Source organism: Limulus polyphemus, unplaced genomic scaffold, assembly GCF_000517525.1.
Source record: "Limulus polyphemus unplaced genomic scaffold, Limulus_polyphemus-2.1.2 Scaffold1820, whole genome shotgun sequence".
Taxonomy (NCBI): Eukaryota; Metazoa; Arthropoda; class Merostomata; order Xiphosura; family Limulidae; genus Limulus; species Limulus polyphemus.
In genome coordinates this window covers 76,805-97,859 of record NW_013667430.1, presented here as the reverse complement: position 1 = coordinate 97,859, position 21,055 = coordinate 76,805, and the positions used below count along the sequence as shown (strand labels likewise).

At 38.0% G+C, this 21,055-nt stretch overlaps 1 long non-coding RNA gene across 2 annotated transcripts in view; it reads left to right on the top strand.

Moving 5' to 3' along the window:
- Nucleotides 1–10,484, top strand: part of LOC111087170 — a 33,256-nt gene extending 22,772 nt beyond the window's left edge. Inside the window, exon 3 of one of the 2 annotated variants that reach the window (XR_002611889.1) lies at nt 10,441–10,484. This is a non-coding gene — a long non-coding RNA (uncharacterized LOC111087170). The remainder of the gene's footprint in view (nt 1–10,440) is intronic. The other variant, XR_002611888.1, reaches the window with a different exon arrangement.
- The last annotated feature ends 10,571 nt before the right edge of the window (nt 10,485–21,055 follow it).

The window sequence follows — 21,055 nt, the reverse complement described above, 5'->3', positions numbered from 1 at the left end:
TGTTACTGAGCATTTATTATATTTGAAATTAGTTAGCATTAAATACATTCATAGATGGTGCCACGATCAGACAAAACATTTTCATAAACGTCTTGTATATGTCAGTAAATGTGTTAGCAATCTATGGAATAATGCAATGAAAAAATATAGTTGCCACTATTGCAATAATACATAAACTCGGATGAAATTTGTCCAATGGCCACAATAAGGCTGATGTGAAGAACCATTTCTTGAGTTATACTCACTTTCCACTTTGACCCGTGACCTTACAACTTTAGCCCGTAAGATAATTCTGTAACAGGCTGCTCTATTGTGGAAATGAGAGAGCGTGTTTGGGGTGACAAGACATCAATTACAGTCGCGAGTGGCTACACAAGTCAACTAACTCAAGGAAATTTACAAGTAAAGCAAGGAATAAATGATACCAAGTCCAAATATACATAAAAATATATACACTTTATTAACATAAAGATATGAAGGCTTATAATGAATGAAAAACAATAATCTCGATTACATAAAAGTTTACACTTTTAGTAACTTAGGTTAGATCCATGATGTTTTTAACCCTATCAACTTTACTTATTTAACTTTAACGACTTTTGCATCATATTTCCACCTGGCAATATTAGTGAAAGAAGAGTAGCAGTTAAAACTTATATGGAGTTAGCGTAGTGCAAGTCTTGCACGTATAGATAAACTGCCATTTTCTGTCTGTATATCTTGAGAACTTAGCTAAAAGAACTGGAGGAACTGGAAAGCTTGGAACAACCCGGAACCCTCTGGAGCAACCTCGAGGCCAGGAACAACTCTGCTGTTGGGGAAAACCACACTTGTGGTCCAGAGACATCAATTTTTTTGTGGTTTGGCAGAATAATCCATTCAAACTCATAGAGGTAGATTATTCGAGGTGATTGGTCCACTCGTCTTCCTTTAGTGATAGGTGCCCAGTGACCAAGGACTTGACGTCAAATAACAGGAAAGGTTATCTGTTGATACAGTTTCTCATCCTCTCTAGTCTATCTTGAATCAACATCTTTCCAACTAAGTGGTACCAGATTACATTTGTTGATACTTTCACATCTGTGAACCCAGTTGTTTAAACTTACATATCCATCTAGTTAGAAACACTTTATGTGGGAATCCTCTCCATTATCACTGATATGCAGACAATGTTATTTGTTCTTGACAGGTGTGTTCAACATTTGTCTTTCGTTAGTATTTCACAACTATTATTTTGCAACACATCCCAAGTCCATAGTTTAGCTTGGTCGAAGCATGTGTGTATTGTAAAGCGGCAGTTCAGCTCTTGAAAAAGAAAGCTGAAATGTTTGTTTAATATGTGGCAATGCAACTATAAGGTTGAAGATTGTAGTTAGTCCATTAGAAAGTATAGTTGAACTATTTGATTATTTTAGGGTGCTTCACCCCTCCTTCCTTAAGTAAATTTTTATATTGTATAAAAAGTTTCACCACAGTACCTACATGTTATTACTCTCGTGTGTAGTTCCAATAATATTTAATTAAGGTAAACCATTTTCAACTTCCCACTCAATACAAGATTCCTCCTATTACTAACAATCAACTGTATAATCTTCTAACTAATCGTGAGTTATTTAAATGAATGTAGATATAACATATGCCAATATATATGTTGTTACAAAAAAAAACGTAAAAGAAATAAAAAATCCATGTAAAAAAAATAATTCATCCAACCTAAATAAATTATTATGACTACTTAAGTATAAAAGTCAGGGTTATACATAATATACACCAAAGAACCCATAATTTCTACCTTGCTTACAAATAATCAAACATGGTTGTACATAGGTAAAAATTGCTTATATTAACAGAAAAATATGAAAAACATGTTTCTCATAACTTTGCAACTTTTCACTCTGTGAAAATCCCTCAAGGTAGTTTATTGTATTTGGTGAGGTGACCTCCCACGGAAGGCTCTGTATTTTCAGTTTACCTCCTCTAGGATATGAACATCCACCCACGTGTTTGCCATGCGTAGCGACCCATGAAGGAGAGTAGAGGATCCTGATTATTGAGTGGTGTCTGGGGCACTGCAACCCACCACTTTGTCCTTGAATTCCTGTAGATGGGTGCCCTCCAGGGTCAATTGGCTGGTCCTGTTGGGCTAGGGTCAACTTAGTACCAGTGTTGGGCATTCTCAACATGTGTTGTGGACATCGTGTCTGATGCTGGTGTTTGAGTATAATGCTCATGAAACCCTGGTGTTGCTGCAGTGTCCTTATTTGGCATTGTAGTTTGTCTCCTCGTAGGACCTCATGGTGGGTGGGGTCAGTGGGCACTGAATCTTTCTCCTTATTTCATGGATCCCCCAAATCCTCAACAGAATAAAATAGTAAAAAACAATTAATTGGAAACTAACCAGCAATCTTTAACCCATTCTAAACCTGTATCTCTTTTTTTTATTTTGCATTCATTGTCAGACAAACCTTTAGGGCAAATGTCTCCCTTTTTTATTCAGAAGGGATTAGAGGGGCTTGCTGGCTCTCCAAAGTCAGTTAAGAAGCTACGCTATGGGGACATCTTGGTGGAAACATCTACACTTAAACACAGTGAATTCCTCCTGAATTCAAAAGCCATTGGGGATATACCCATTGAGGTTATTCTCCATGCTACTTTGAATTCCTTGTGAGAAGTTATTGTTGAGAGTGATTTGAAGAACATCCCCAAATCAGAGATTCTCGCTGGTTTCTGTAGCTAAGGAGTTTTTGCAGTGCGATGTATCTCAACTCATAAAGAAGGAACACTGCAGCCTACCAATGTTTTTATTTTGATATTTACATCACCACGTCCACCTGCCACTGTCAAGGCAGGTTATAAGAACTGTAAGGTATAGCCATATGTTCCCAACCCTCTCAAATGTTTCCAGTATCAGCAATTTGGTCATTTGAAGGCTTCTTGTCATGGTTCTGTGATGTGTACTCATTGTGGTGGCAAAGACCCCGACGCCTACAAGTGTGAACTGGTCCATCACTGTGTCAATTGTAGTAGTTCCCACCCCTCTTACTATAGATCTTGCCATAAGTGGGTGGATGAGAAAAGGGTACAGTGTTTAAAAATGGTTAACAGCATTTCATATCCAGAGGCTTGAAAGTTGTTGTCCCCAACTCCATCATGGACATATGCTGCCACACTCCATTCCACTGCTACAATGGGAGTGTAGATGGACCTTTCCATGCCTCCATCAGTCATTTTTGTATCATTTGAAGAGTCTTTTGCCCTCAGTGGATAACCATGTTGACAAGTCAATGTCTACTCCTATCTCTGTCCCCATCATTCCTTCTAGTGACTCCCTGGGACCATCTTCTTCAAGCCCTAGATGCAGAACGATTATTTGTTCATGCCCTCAGGTGCAGTTTAATGACAGATATCTGCCCACTCGACCAAAGGCAGGATCCATGGAGGTCAAAAGACCTCCTTCTAGTAAAGAAAAATGGTATGGTCATAAACAGAAGAGTTCTCTGCCTATTTCTCCTACACCTTAGTAAAAATGGCCACTTTAATACAGTGGAACTGTCGAGGTTTTCATTTTAATCTGGATGACGTTAAGGCCTTGGTCAATTCCGATCATTCCATATGTCTTTCCTTACAGGAAACATTCCTGAAACCTCCCAATACTGTAATCATTTGGCAGTTTTCTTTATACTGGAATGACAGGTTGTGTGATGGACAATTGCATGAAGGGGTGGGGCTGCTGGTTGACCAGCACATTGCCCACCTTGTCTGTGCTACTCAATACACCTTTGCAGGCCATAGCCATCCATGTTTCCTTGGGTTGTACCATCACTGTTTGTTCCCTCTACCTGTCTCCTGGAGAGACTTATGATCAATCAGACTTTGATAGTCTTGTTGAACAGTTGCTATCTCCTTTTTTAATCCTGGGGTGATGCTGATATTGATGGGTGGGGTCGTTTCATAGAGTGTGTGCTCTCGGATCACAACCTTTCTCTCTTCAATATAGGTTCTTTTACTTATTTTCATGCACCTAGTTATTCTTTTACTGCCAGTGATCTATCTATCTCCTCTCATTCACTTTTCCCTCGCTTTTCTTGGAAGGTTGACAGTGACCCATGGGGCAGTGATCATTTTCCTATCATTTTGAGAGAGATTGGCCATGGTTGATGTCACTTTACCTGAGTCCCACAGTGGAAGTTGGTTCAGGCTGATTGGCTCTCTTTCACTTCTCTCGGAACTTGATCCTGCTGTTGTTAGTCTTTCTTCTATTAACGACTGTGTGGAAGCAGTAACTGATTGCTTCATTTAAGCAGCTGTTCATACCTAAAACCTCGACACGTTTCCCACAGTATCTTCGTCTATGGTGGTCTCCAGCCTGCCAGCAGGCACAGAAGGTTCAGAAACAGGCCTGGGATATTTTTTGCAGGTATCCCACTCCTTCCCACCGCATCACTTTTTAAAGGGCCCGTGCCCATGCTTGGGCAGGTCAGATGTCAAAGTGAAAAGGAATCTTTGATTAAGTTCATAACTAGCATCTCTTCTGTGGCCAGTTCCAAAGTCATATAGAACCAGATTTGGAAGGTTAATTAGAGGTATTCTTCCCATATCCAATGGCCAGAAAGCTGCTGATGTATAGAACATCAGTGATACTTTTAGTGAGAGTTTTCTCATGCATCCAGCACTTCTGTTTCTTCCCCCACCTTCTTGACCATCAAGCCTCGGGCAGAGTATTCAACTCTATCCTTTTGAGCCAATCATCTGTATGACTATAATTGCCCTCTTTCACTGGTGGAACTCAAACTTGCTCTTCATTGGTCTGGCAGCAAGTCCATTGGACCTGATGATGTTCACTCTGAGATGCTATACCATCTCTCTCCTGCCTCTCTTGCTATTCTTATGGTTGTTTTTAACTGAATCTGGCAGAAGAATGTTTTTCCCGATGCTTAGTGTCAGGCTATTGTCACCCCTTTCTCTAAGCCTGGGAAGGATCCCAAGATTCCTCCTAATCATTGTCCAATTGCTTTGGTAAGCTGTCTCTGTAAGGTCTTAGAGAGGATGGTTAATGCTTGTCTTGTTTAGATCCTCGAATCAAACAACCTCTTCTTGCCTACCCAGCGTGGGTTCCATCAACAGTGCTTCACTGTGGACCACCTGATTTGACTTGAAACCTCAATCAGGGATGCCTTCCTCAAGAGAAAACATCTTGTCTCTGTTTTCTTTGATCTTGTGAAGGCTTATGGCACTAAGTGGAGGTACAGCATTTTGTGAGACCTCTGCTCATATGGGTTGCATGGCCATGTACCCATTTTTATTCAGAACTTTTTATTGGACAGGTGATTCCAAGTTCGTGTAGGTTCGACTGTTTCCCGTTCTTTTACACAGGAACTTGGAGTCCCCCAGGGTTGTCTTGAGTGTCACACTCTTCAGTATCAAGATTAATGCTACCACTACACAACTTTCTCTTACTGTTGCAAACGGGCTCTGTGTTGACAACTTCCACATCTTGTGTCTGTCGTTAAACATGAGGTTTGTTGAGTGGCAGCTTCAGACTGCCCTCAGTTGCTTGTTTAAGTGGACCACAGCAAACGGTTTTACCTTGTATTTTTCCAAACCGTATGCATACATGTTTTTCACCAGTGGGGCCTACATCTCAATTCCGAGATCTGTCTTGATGATGTTGTTCTTCTTTTGGTTCTGAGGCAAAGTTCTTGGGGCTTATCTTTTACCATAAGCTTACTTTCATCCCACACATAAAGCAGCTACTTGTCAAGTTTACAAGGGCACTGAACATCCTCCATGCCCTCTCTTCCACCTCTTGGGGTGGATCGATGTTCTGTGTTCAAGATCTATTGTGCCTTCATTCAATCCAAACTAGACTATGGGTTTCTGGTTCTGCCAGGACCTTAGCCTTCAAGGTGCTGGACTCCATTCACCATCTGGGGCTTCGACTCTTCGTGGGGGCCTTCTGCATTTCTCCAGTCCAGAGTTTGTACACAGAGTCCCACAAACCTCCTCTTCACCTCCACCATTCACAACTTTCTCTTCAGTGTATTACCAAGCTTCAATCCTCACCACAGCATCCCACCTGGGATTGTGTCTTTTTTTCTTCAGTGGGCCATGCTCTTTCAAAATAGATGGTCTGCAATTCCTTCTTTTGGCCTTCATATCCAGGCAGAACTCTATGAATTGGGTCTGGCATTAGAAGGCATTGCTGTCCCCAATGATCAGCCCATTCTACCATGGCTTATTAACTATCCCCAGATGTGACCTTTTCTTGAATCATCTGAGGAAGGCAGATACTCCCAATTGGAAGTATCATTTTCTATTTACTGAACGTCTTTCAAATCATCCTTCTATTCCCGTTTACACAGATGGTTTGAAATCAGGTGACTCTATAGGCTCTGCCATGGTTTGCTGTGGCTGAGTAGTTGCTCACAGGATTTCCTCTACTGTTTCTGTGTTTGTGCCTAGTTGCATGCCATTTACCTTGACCTAGATCATGTAGAAGCTCTGCAGTACACTGATTGTACTATTATGTTTTTTATTATTTTATTTTTTTGCATTTACTCATTATTGTTACAGTTATAAAAAGTGCACATTTTGTTGTGTTTTTAACAATATTTTCATAAACTTAGTTGCAAATATTGTTAACGTTTGTGTTTTTAAATATGTTAACATGTAATTAATTCAATTTACAATGACTCTCTTAGCTCTCTATTGGCCCTGGAATCGCTTAACATTGGTTCTCACCCTGTTTTCGTTAATATTCAACAACAGCTGCCCATTTTTCTCTATTTTCCATTAGTATCCAGTTTTTCTGGATTCCTGGCTATTTTGGTATTTGTGGGAATAAGCTCGTTGACATTGCAGTCAAGTCCGTCTGCTTGGGAGTTGACTTGGAATGAGCAATGTCATAGCAAGCTCTTCCAGAACAAACCTTCTTTGGCCATCTTGTTTCTGTGAGGGTCTGAAGGAGGAAGTTGTCCTGGCTAGGCTATGCATTAGTCACAGTTTTAACTCATCATTTTCTCTTATCTGGGAGTGATCCATCGATGTGTGGCCTTTGTGACACTCAAGTCACAATAGCCCACATTTTACAGATGTGCCATCATTATGACTCTGAATGATGGTACCATTTTCAACTTAAAATAAGACCCAAAACTCGAGCGCTTTCAAATAGTTGACTATTCTTCTTCAGGAAAACAAAGAATAGTCAACTATTTGAAACTGCTCGAGTTTTGGGTCTTATTTTAAGTTTATTGCACTTTATATGTGTTCCTTTGTGCTAACTCTTTTATCAAGGTACCATTTTAAACTCATTTTCTCAGGGTTTAGCCCTGACATTGCATGGTGTCATTGGCGATAGTGACATTGTCCAACTTCATTGCATCCAAAGCCTTTAAATGACAATTGGCAAAAAGGAAAATTATATATACATATTTTATTTTAAATTCTGACAAAGTACTATATTATTTTAATTAGCTGTGTTCATTATTAGGTATATCTTTGATCAGAAGTTAACAATAATCAGCTATGCTAATAGTACAATGATTAAGCAACCATCACAATGATGCAAAGACATTTCTCAATGAAACTGCTTGACAGCTTAGAAAGTAAGGGTTACATGCCCCTTTGGTTCTGTTGGTCTTGTGATCAATAAACTGTCTTAATTTTGTAATAGTCAACTGGTTATCACATGATATAGTGCATAAATACTTGATAGCTTTGAAAGGAGTGAACACAACTTCTTAGGAGGTTAGCAACTTGGCTGACCATTGAAACCATTACATGGCACCTTACCTGGTGTTATTTCACCTAACTCCCCTTGGACAAATAAGTACTACCAGCATCTTCCTCACTATCTAAGTGCTTGATAAAAACATTTGAGTCCAGCCATCTTCGTCAGTTAATTTGTTATAATGTTGCAAGAAACAATTCGGGTTTTCCTTACCTGTGCTCTTGAAAACTGTGGGAGAGATTTTCTTTACCTCATCTTTAGTGACCTGGGGCTATAAATACAAAGCTTCTCCAGGAGCATCTCAGAAACGTATGGTTGAGACACCCATGAATTCACAGGTATAGTGTTTTTCTGGTTCCTTGGGATTCCTGCTGCAGGATAGTATTATCAGCATGCTTCCTATGACAGAGAAGATCACCTCTGTACTACAAATCTCCCACTTCAATCTTCAGTGCTAGTATCTTTCTTGGTAGCAAGAAAGCTATGAGTGTCAGTCAGTCTACCAATTTCCTTCAGCTGGCCACAGGTGACAGTTGATAGGGCTGAGGTTGTGCTGCCATGATTGGCAACATACATGGTGTCATACAGGAATCAGTGTTGGGATTATAAGCTCACAAATCAGTGTGTTGACCCTTAATTATTTGTACTTTCTGTACACCTGTGTCTAACTTCAAGGATAGAATAGAATACTATATTCAGCAGCTGCAAGGGTGAACATTTGGAAAATTGTAGGTGAATAAGAAATTTTCACGTATACAAGCTGAAAGGAAAAGAAACTTATTATATCCTTTTATACTACAAACATATGGTAGTTTCAAGCATAAAGGCATGCTTCTTTTATCTGTATAGATAAGAGAATGTTATACCATAAATAACTATTTATACTAGTAAGTTAAAGAAGAACTGTCATGTTGAGTTGGATATGTGGCTGGTATTATCTTGTAATGATATGGGAATATGGTGTGTAGATTTTAAACTTCTTCTTTCACCATTATTGGTGTTTTATGTGATGGCCCTGGTTAAGGACTTACTCTACAATGCAATTTTTACTTCAAGAGGCTGTTTCAAAATACGCTAAAGCCAATGTTCTCGCCTATCTCTTTTCATCTTTCACAATGTCCATAAAGTTAATTATCTTACTTAAACAATGACTTCTGAGCTCCTACAATACACCAAATCAACGTGAAACATCTGTGAATGACATAGCACAAATTTATGGTTCTACTTGCATCTTTGGCTGAAATGGCATGTTGATTTGCATGAGTGGTTGGATGCTTTGTCTTATTGGCATCTATGTAGAGTTCACCTTGGTATTTTTCTTGACTTTCTTGATATTCACCTTATCATTATAGCTGTATGCTGCAAAAGCAATAAATATATTGGAAAATATTTTCACAACAGGTCATTTTGTAAATGTATCACTGGCAAGAGGATAGTAAATTCCCAGACTTTAGTGAACATTTAAATAGACATATGCTTAATCCCAGCACTATTTGTACAGCTTTTGACTGTAGGATTCGGTTCAGCTGTGTGGTTTGGGAAAAGTATGTTTAAGGATCTTTTATTGCTTTTGTATACCTATATCAATGTGAATTATCTTGTTTGCAAATTCAAAGATATTTCCTCGTTTAGGTGCAATGAACTGCATTGATCATGGGATGCATCTGTAGATAAGCTGTTTAATATTCTCTAGTACCTTCAACGATGTGATTGGTAGTTAGTCTTGGATTTTTTTTTTCCTACAGGAATCATGGTTTCCATTGCTATACACATCAGTTTTTTACTAAAGATATCCCATATCTTTGAAATGCTAAAGTATTGTGCTTTGTAATTTTGAATACTTTTATAATCTTAATTGTAGAGTAAGAGAACTTTGCATCCAAAATTCCTGTAATGTAACTTTATTGGAATGGGTCAACTTTAGATGTAATCTACATTTACAAATTATTGTAGGTCAAGTTACTTGCAATAAAAGGGACAGAGATTATAACATTAGTTACAGACCACAGTGAGGATCAGGAGCAATGTAGTTTGATATTCAGATTGCTACAATACTTCATGAACAATCTTCTCTTAATAGGGAAAAGTAAGTATTCTATTTCCATTGATATGTCACCTTGGGTTTACCTATTAATGAAGTACTCATAAAGTTTACTGATATTGATTGAATACCCAAACTTCAAGAAATGGTTATCTTAGTTTTTTTCTTCTATTTTTATTTCAAAGAAACAACCATTTTATATGCATATAAAATGAAACTCCATTTTATTTTAGTAATCCTTTTGAATATATACATTATATTTCACTAACTATTAGCTTGTTTCTATGTATTTTATCTATTCTGATTATTGTGAGAAACAACACTTTTAGTTGTATATATTATGTAGATTGTATATATCATTGTACATTGTTATATATATCTGATGATAGAATTTGTACATTTGTACACTGAATTAAATAGGTTACATTTGTTACTGTGATTCTCCTTTTTCTAGTTTGTTATGTAATAAGTAACATTTTTGTTGGTTTGTGTTACTAGTATATATTGTTTTTCCATTTCTGTTATATGTATAAAACAATATTTAATCTTGCTACATTCAAAAGTTATCAGATAAAGTTACATTATACTTTGGTGCCACGTAGTTTTGTATCTTGTTTGTTTGTTAAAAAATGCATAAAAGTTTATGAAATGAATGTTTTATATTTCACAGTATGTAAGTAAAAACCAAGGCAAACAGCAAGTTGTAGGAACAAAGCAGCAACTGAACTTCATTATGGAATCTCAAGACTTCCCTACCAGTCATGTAACTAATGCAGCTGTGTCTGCTGCTGCTACAAAAGCCAAGAGTGGTATCCACTTTGACCGTAGCTACTTACATACAATACCAGGAGTCCTCAAAAGTGCTCAAATTGTAGGTATCATAATTTACTGCAAAAATAATTAGAACAAATAATTAGAAAAAAGTTACATAAAATCATATACAGAAAGTCTTAAATTTTGTTGCATATATCCCATACAGAACTGTAAATGTAGTACTTACATCTTTGAACCAGAGTTGAAATTCTTGTGACAGGCCTCACAGTCAACTTTTTTAATCTGCACTTTTCTTCCCAATATTTGAATTAGTTAGTGAATGATGCATACATACACACACACATTATGCAAACATAAAATTAATAAAATTCACTGAAAAACTAACTTTCAAAAATGAAAAACACAAAGCTAATAAAACACAGAGTATATACGGTAGCACTTATACAGTATATGTACCATACAGGTTGAGCAAGCTGTGTTATATAATCAGTCAAACTGAGCCATTTCTTATATCTAAGACAACAGCAGTAGAGGAGCAGTCAGCAGAGACACCATCAATAACATAATCATTGCAACTTGGATTAACTGCAATTAGGATAGTCAGTGGATTGAAAAATCAGTGCGTGAAAGGAGGTGGCATTCCTTATTTTCCAAGCTGTCAAGTAGAATTATTGTTATAAAGTTAGGACAGTTGGTTGCAAAATCAACAGTTGAATGGTAATTTCAACCCATAATTTCCAAGCTATTGAGCAATAATTGAAGGCCAGACATCTTGTGATAATCACTTGATCTATCTAGATCAATAGTAAGGGAATTTCTTTGGAGCAGACAATGTGAAACTTACTAGATACACAGCTAGAACAATCAGCAGAGGTTGTTAGATAAAATACTAAGATTAACAGTTGGTTAAACTACTGATGATGACTGAAAATCCTGACAAACAAATATGTGTATGCTGAAAAGACTTTACAGTTCTTGGTGAACATTAGTTGGTATAAACTATGCTAGTAACTAGGAAACTTGCACTTACATTGACAAGACTTTGTATCATTATGCAATATCTAGTTGATATATACCAGTCTGTCTGGAACTTAATAAGGAAGCTGTGCTATAACAAAGACTGTACAAATCAGATGAAATGTATATAATTTTCCTTGATTTTTTATCTGAGTTATGTTTTAATCTTTAAAAGGTATAGATGGCAGTAGTGCCAGGATAAACGTTTTGATTCATGCTAATTGTTAGATTATGATGGTAAAAGTAATTTCGGTGTCATGCTTTGTGTGTTTGTGCATTAAGTTTCCAGTTGACAACATGAAATGTGATATGGATAGACGTTTATACTTATTACTATCAGTGATAACTTTTACTTTAGTGGTATCATTTGGGTTGTAATACATCTAACTATTTAAGTGGCATCTGGTGCTTAACATGTTTGGCACACAGGGAAAGCATGACTGATGCTGATGTCAGTTGCTGTTTGAACCAAGCCAGCTATTAAAAAATGATGTCATGTACTGTATATATGTCTTGATTAAATAAATATATATATGGATGCATGTGTGTGCATGTTTTCTGTTATATATTTGAACTGCTTTATGTATATTTAATTGTGTACACTTTTTCATTTGTATTATGAATTTTGGTGTAAAATGTTGAGATACAGTACACTTAGTGAAAACCACAGTGATTAGTTTGTATCACATTGAAATATAAAACAAGGCATGTTCTGTATTTGCTTAATGCAAGTAAAGAATACATAAATTAAGTAAAAGATGTGGAGTTAGTAGAGAATCATCACCATATTAACTGATTGTGAGCCCATTGTTTTTGCTGGTGTTCATGAAGAAATATTTTTATATTTTGAAAACTGGGGTATTTGTTGACTATGGGATGCAGTCTTTATAAAATGAAATCATTACATGATCACTTGTTTTGTTTTTTATTTAAAAAAATGTACCTACTGTTTTCAAATAGTTTTGATCTAATGATTCACACTACAAACCAAGGAAGTGATGAATAACATCATACTTATTGAACATTTCAGAATATATGTATTCCATCTTCATCTTAGATTTATTGATAACTAATAATAAGAAATGGTTGATAGGGTAGAGATTGGGGAATATCTGGTACAAGTGATCATTACTCAGTTAGGTTTTATGTTTTTTTGCATATGGAGATAAGGAATAATGAGATTTTGGCTCAAATTTCAAAAAAGTGATTTTGAAGAGAATGAGAAAAGAATTATCTGCTGTGAATTGGGCAACTGAATTAGTTGGAGATACTAATCAAATTTTATAACTAAATTCTTAAATATCCAAGTTGGATATTTTCCTTATGGGGAAAAAAGGGTGGCTGCAAGCAAAAACAGCCAGGTTTGCTCACAAAGTGTATAAACAATAAAATTAAAGAAAAGCATTATAAATATAAGATGCTTAAATTGACTTGAAATGATGGGAGATTTGGAGGAGTATAGAAGATCAAGAGAGTTGGTCAAATGGAAAATTAGGAAGTTATTTAAATATTTAAAAAATAGTTGGCTGAAAATGTAAAAATTAATAGAAAGGATTTCTTCAAATATATTAAGGGGAAGTCCCTAGGCCATATAATATTTACACAGTGGTTTTGAAAGAGGTTAAGGATTGGATATGTGAGCTACTTTCTACTATTTTTCTAAGTCTTTGAATAGTGGGCAAGTGTCAGAAGATTGGAAGTTGGCTAATATTACTCCTCTTTTCAAGGAATGTGATAAAAATTGTCCCAGTAGTTATAGGCCTGTTAGTCTTACATCAGTGATGAGAAAAGTTTTGAAAGTCTGATAAAACATGCTTTGCCAAGTCATTTAACAAAGTTTAAAATTTTGTCAGCAGGGTTTAACTAGGAGAAAATCTTGCTTTACTAATCTTTTGACTTCCTTTGAAGAGGAGACTGCTTATGAAGATGAGAGAATGGATGTGAGTGTGGTGTATCTGGATTTTCAGAAGGCATTTGATAAGGTGCCACATAAAAGGCTTGTTAAAATTATCTGTCGATATGTGTAGAATAGGTTGGCTAAATGATAAAAAAAACAGCTGAGACAAACTGAATTCATGCCATTAATAGAGTACCCCATGGCTCAGTATTAGGACCTTTGCTCTTTTTGATTTACATCAATAACTAGTTAGTCACTTATCTCTGCATATACTAACATGCAAATGATTATGCAGCAACCCTCTATCAATAGCGCCCTCTCTAATCTTGCAGCTGTTAACCACTTCTCGATTGTTAGTATTTTTTGTATAGATGTGTTTTTGCTCACAGTCTGATTCACTTATCCACAAGTTTTTACTTTTTTATTTGTTCTGCTTTAATTACACTGTTCTTAACTATTTTAATTTTCTTTTGTGAAGAGTTACGAATTATTTTATTAACCTTCTCTTTCAATTTTGTGAGTTATGCACTTGCAGTTTTAGGTGATTACAACTGCTGCAGCAGAATTACCCACCATGTCCAATGCGTCAGAACCACGATTTTCAGCGCATGAAGTGATGCTCTGATATGTTGAAAGTCGACCAATTTCATGCAACAATCAAAACGAAATGATGATTGTCCTATCACTGTTTTTAATGATTGGGAAGTATTGGATTTGGGCAGTCTTTTTCCCCCTCCTAAATGTGACTCTCAGTTGTGTGTTGTTTCAGGAGACTTCTCCAGACCTCTTACCCCTTTGGTGGATTTGATTATTCAGGTATATTATGTTCTGTTCTTAACTTCTGTTTCCTGTGTTCTGCCCCTGCCCTTCTCGGGGACTAGCTTATGGGTTATTATTTAGTGTTTCCTTCTTCTCTGGATATTGGGGTTCATGTGGGTCATTTTGAGTAACAGTTATGTAATGTGGACAATTATGCTTTTGATTATCATCATTCCAATTTCCTTTATTTTGATTCACGGCATTTGGTGTCACTTCTCCCTTAGTGTGGATCGGACCTGATAATTCAATTACCTTTTTTTCCATATCTGTCTATTCTGAATACCCTTCTAAGGTCAGGGCTGGTGGGGGCCAGACTTCTTCAGTTGGCCCACAGTTGAAGGTCATTGGTGGTCAATCAATGGGTTTTGACAGTTGTTTCAGTAAGTCTTGTCCTCTACTTCCATTCATCTTCACCATTTTCTTCCCTCCCATTTTTTTGCCTGCCTGATTCATTCCAAGATTTTTTTTCCACCATTCTATGGACGTATGGCTGCTTCTTGTCTCCTCACAAGATGACACAGTTCTACATCCTCAGTTTCTTCTCCAGGACACTGTCATGGTAGGTTGGCTTGTCACAGTGGACTAGTCTTTCTTCAAATCTTCACAATGTTTGGTTCATTTCAGGATGTTTTTTAATTCTCTTCTCCATTGATGTACCTACTCTTTTTCAGTTGCATGCTATGGATTGTTTCATATGCACCATCTCATCCTCTCCTTCTCTTACTGTGAAAGAAGTTCTCTCTATTTTGGGGATATGGGCTTTTCTCGAAGCCCTCATTCCTTGTGGTTGTGACCTCATGTATCATCGTCAGTAGACTTTGATAGACCAATGGAGCCTTGTTTCGGATCCCTTAGATACCCCTCTTTTCCTTCCCTTAGAGACTGACTTTGGCTGTTGGTTGTATCAGGGGGTGGATGTTTTTTGACACTCAGAAGGTTTCAAGACAATGGTCTCTTGCAAGTACTCTCTCCATATCAATATCTTGGAACTTCTTGCTGTTCATCAGGCTTTCTTTCATTTCCTGTGTCTCTTTGGGGCTGGATACTGATAGTCCACTGTTACATTTCTATGGTAGTCTCGTACATCACCAGGCAAGGGACACTCGATTGAGAGACATCTGTTTTCAAACATAGGATCTTCTGTGTTGGGCCCACTGCTGTCACATCACTTTGTTGGCAAGTCATAATCGAAGTACCCTGAATCTAGTTACAGATTGGTTATCCCACCCCAACAGGATTCTCCCTATGGAGTGGTCTTCAGATATACCCATTTTTTGGGGTTTTGTGTGCTCTGTGGGGTGTCCCAGATTTGGATGCTTTTGCCACTCTCATCAATACACCACTTTCCAAATTTTGGTCTTCTGTTCCTCCTCCTCTGGCAGGAGCAGTCGATGCTCTCAGTCAGGATTGGTTGAGTTGGTACATTTATGCATATGTTCCTACTTGTCTCCTCCCAAGTGTCCATGCTATACTTTAGACAACTCTGTGTATTGGCTGGCTTAGATGTGTTTTCCATTGCTTTGCCAGTTTCTGGTGTTGCCTCCCTTTCTCTTCTTTTATCTCTGACACTTCTCCAGTGTGCATCATCTGTCCATACCTGCACTCCATCTTCATATGCAGTTTTGTCTGGTCCCTCGCCTAAAGGGCTGGACTTTTGTGTGTAGCTTCCTCCATTTTCTGTCCATTTCATTCTTCCACCATGGTTTACCAATGTACATGGTACACATACCACTTTTGGTCTGTCCTAATGGGTTTTCATACTTCTCATCCTACTGTCCTTTTGCCTTGGCTTTTTTAACAGGGCATTTTGGTTTCCTCTGTTGTTGGTTATAGGGTGGCATTATCTGCCACTTTTCAGTTTACCAACTTAACTTGTGTTATCCAGTTTCCAATCTTATTCATGTTGTTTCATTCCTTCTATTTTTTTCCATCATTGCTGTCCTGCTTCCCTTCCTGTTAAGCATGTCTGTGTGGTTCTCCATTCCCTTTCCCATCCTCCATTGGACCTTTTGTCATCGTGTTCTTTAAATAACTTTTCCTTGATGTCCCTGTTTCTGCTCTTGTTGGTGTGTGAACATTGTTGTTCTGGTACATTCGCAGTTAATATTCCCCATGTTTTTGTTTTCTTAGTTCCTATGTTCTCCTACTTCCTGATCATTTCTTTATGCCCAAGACTTGGCTGCTTGAGAAGGTACATCTACCTTCCTACCTTTTTCCCTTTACTCCTTTTCCCACCTTTATACCCATTCTGTTCTCATCTGCCTCCTTTGCTCAGTCAGGGCTCTCCATATGTATATGACACATAATGCTCCCTTCCATGTTCTCTGAGTCCATTTGTTTTTCCGTGAAATCCTCACTTCTCCTGTGACCTTTTTTTCCCATTATCCATTCAAGTTGAATTTGCCTGATGTTTTTCTTCCCTTTCTCCTGATGATTGTTGCTTTTTCATATTTTCTTCCTATCAGATCCATCACCTTACCATGTTCTTGGCTGCACATTTCCATCCTCTCTTGGGGGACATTATCAATGCTGTAACTGTTTATCTGTGGGTGGTAAATATTCCATTCACTTTCTTTTTCTTTGCATGGGACCGTTATTGTATATTTGCTCTGTGGCAAGTGTTTCCTGGCCAGGTATATGTAGTCTTAAATCCATGGTATATGACCTGTGATCATATACCATGCTGGATGACTGTGAGAATGAGGCTCTTCCTGCCATAGACCTAATGTACAATTCAGATGCCATTAAAATACCATAGAACAAGTCACAAGGTCATGTTACACAGATCATTGAGATAGAGTGTTTTGCAAGATTGTTCGTAGGTATACCTCACTGCCTTTTGCTTCATAAATATGTTCATCCTGGACCATACACTCATGAACTAACACAAGTAAAGTAGACAGGGATTATTGCCCATCTCTGATCTATGGCATTGAGGCTTTTCCTACTGCAGACCTGATGTACAAGTGTTGGTTGATTGATTCTGTCAACATGATCTCTCTGCTTTTCAAAATAGGGTTTCGGGGTCACTTGCACTGTCTCCAATGCTGTGGTCCTTCAGACTCTCCAGTGCAATTTTTCTCTCCTCCTTCTAGTGGAGAATGTGAGTCCTTGCCACTTACCAGTTCCTAGCTGCTGTGGTGGTGGACCTTGGAGGCCTTTCCTCCTGAGTGTGCATGATACCACTCAGTTGGGAATAGGGTGGTGGCATTCTGCTGGTGTAGATGACATTATGTTCTTCCTACAATGGACATGATGTATAACTCCCAATGCCACCAAATTTTGGATTGGAGATACAACTCCAAATAGCAGTCCTTCTTCCAACCATCTACTGAATGTTACTTCCCAGTGAGTTTGATGTTGGTTGTAGCTGGATAAGATATATGAATTTTCATAAATGTAAGGCTGGGTACTCTCCTCCTTCCATGGACTGGATGAAAACGTTCCCAATGCCTCTGAGAGGAACACCCAACTAGGCTCACCACCTTCCTACCATTAGCCGTATGTTGGTTCCAAATGGATTATGTGTTGGAGGTGCACACATACAGAGGTGGATTCTTGGTATGGAAGTTCCTCATCTCTGCCAGTACCCATTTTGGAGGTGAAAGGTAGAGGACTGTGGATCTTATTTACAATTCCAGGTTGAGTATTTTAAGTCTGTCACAACTTAGCCACTCCCATTATTTCTGTAATTTTTTCTTGGGGTCCCTGCATGTTTCTGCCCTTTTTTGGCAGCATATTATTACAGGCCAGAGAGTATACCTGGCTCAGAATTGGTGTAGTCTTTTATGGGTATGTTGTTTTTAATTCCTTCTCACACCCCATGGTTTTCCTTTGGGTGCTTCCTAAAGGGGGATCATCTTCTCACCAGCCCTCCACTGGTTCAATGTGGAATTCTAGCATTTTGTGGGTGGAGGAAAGATATCAGATCAGAAGTTAACTTTTTCCAAAACCAAAACTGTATTGTAGATAAATACTTACCTCCTGTCATATTTCCCACCTATCCTCCGCAGTATGATCTGACCAATCTTGAAGTGGTTAACAGCTGCAAGATTAGAGGGTGCTGGTTATGATAGGGTTAGTGTCACACATCTATTGATGGAGGGTTGATGTATAATCATCTGCATGTTAGTATGTAGAGATAAGTGGGAGTATTAAGGCTAGTGGCAAGCAAAAATTGGCACCAATAGAGGGCAGTATAAGTTGAGAAAGTTTTTTGTGAGAGAAGGTATCTGTTGGAAATACATTTTCAGTTTAGGAAAATCTTAACATTTACTGATTACATTAAAGTTTTGGGTGTTGCTGGCTGCGAGGAGGATGCTTCTCCTTTACAAGAGGATTTAGATTATTTGGTGAGTTGGACAAATAATGGCAGGTGGCTTTTAATTTTAATAAGTGCAAGGTAATGCATATGGGATATCACAATTTGAATTATGGGTATAATGTATAATTTTGATGGGAATAACCTTCACATTGTTATAGAAGAAAAAGATCTTGGTGTTTTGATTTCTAGTGGCAAGGCAAATAGGATTTTAGGTTTTATCAACAGAAATATTGAATATAAGTCTAAAGAGTTTTATACAGTAATTGTATAGGTTAATGAACTGTTTGAAAAAATTCAGAGAAGTGTTACTAGTATGATACTCTAACTTAACCTCTAGCTTTGGTCACTTCCACTTTGCTTTCTGTGCCTCTAACCATTCCAACTTCCAGCTGGATATTTGAGCTCCCATAATTGCTAAAGAACACTGAGATTTCATCCCTTATTGGACAATAAATAGTTTATTTCACATGTGTCTTCTGTAACTGCTTTATAGGGTAACAGCATGCTAGACTTTTGTCTGGAGTAAATCACAGATCACCATTTATGTATAAGGAGATATTGTTATTCCTTCCATTACATACACTCATGCTTTATACTGTTCCTGACTTCAATCTGGTCAGCAGTGGATGACATTCACAGAGCATCAGCTCACCTGTTGTACATGTAAGTCTGATGGAAAATGTCTGCAGCACATCTATCCAGAGGATGACAATTGCAGATCTAAGGCTAGAGAATACTACCTTTATTCTTTGGGCACATATTCTCTAACAAAGCTGTTGATCTACCTCTCCTACTACATCTAGCCTATTGGCATTCACCAGAATAAATTGGTATTCACTTGTCTGAGAAGTGATTTCACTTGTATAGCTTCAAAGATTTTCAAAACTCTTATACCAACCAGGAAGTCAATCTCTCTCACTTTTTTCTTAACAGGTGCATACCAACCTCCACCATGATAGAGCTGGGCTGACCAACAAACTCTTTGTGCAAGCAGTTCACTGTATACCCCCATATCAGTGGCCAAACCCAACTTGGGCTTTGCAGTTTTCCAGAGGATTTGACCTAGCATCCATCATACTTTGCTAGTTATTCTGGACCTGTTAACCAACATCTAGTACTGATAAACATACCTATTTTGCTGCTTGGCAAAGTATAGTAACATTGTGGGTTGGTTGGTATCTGTTAGGTAAACCCAATAGCTCCATTGTCTTTGCTGCTTGGCAAGTAGAGGTAGTGTATTCACCAGTACCCTATCATTATACAAGTAAAGCATATGTCTCACTTTACTTGTTCTGGATAACATATACATGAAGGCATTGTTGGCATATTCTGCAACATATACACCATTGTGTGGCCATAAAATGCTTCTCCATTCACATGAAATGAGTGTGGTTGCATCACTGTGTCAGGATGCATAGATGGTAGGTTATCTTTTGGTACAGATCTAGCTTGATTTGTTATAGGTGACTGATTAGGTCAGTTCATCCTATGTACAGCCAAAACAGCTGTGGCTGTGGGCTTTTTCCTTTAATCAACCCAAAGTTACTACTTCATATTAGGTCATAACAGAAATTCTCTTGAAAAGGTGAGTATGTACCTGACACTCAGGTGTTACCTAATGATTTCATGAGGGATAACCTTTAATGAATTTTTCCACTAGTATTTTCCTCCTATATGCAGATTTCATTTCTAGCTAAGCTTTCCCATGCAGTTGGTCTGATATTGAGTTTGGACAGTCCAAACACTAGGTTGATGAGTAGCAAAAAGAACTGGAGACAGTCATCAGGATGAGTATAAGGTTTGAAGGAGAATTTGCACCAATGGAATGACTACCTATTCAAATAAACTGTGCATTGAACAACCTGTTTCTGAGTTTATTCCATTCAGACAGTTTCTTACCTGAAACACTCTAGGAAACAGTCCATATCTTCTTTTGGCACACCTTGAACAGTGAGAGCCTGTTTAATCTTGCTCACAAGTACTTGTGGTGATGGCTAAAGTCTCTCTCATGCAGAATCTCAGCCAAAGTCTGGTTGAAATACAACCAATGTTGTAGATGTAGGGCACTCTGATGTGTAATCATTCCATGGTCCAGGGCAACAATTTACTTGGGGCAACTCATCATCCGGCTCTGCATGACCCTAGGTGTTGTTGAGAGTCATTGTTCAAGTCACAGGGTGTCCGTCGTCTGGTAGAGACTCACCATATTCTGGTTTGTGGTTTTATACCCATCGGTGCCCACTGTCTCACCTGCCAGAGAAATAGCTCTAAATAACAGAGGTCATCCACCAACAGCATATCCAGTTCTTCTTAGGTAGTCATCTGTGGTTTGAACCAGAGCTTGGGCTGTGATGATCTATCCTAAGAGTTCTGTAGAGACTTCCCTACATGGTGTACTTTATCTTCAAATAAAACCACCTTCCAATGGTACAGCAGTAAGTCTGAAGACTTATA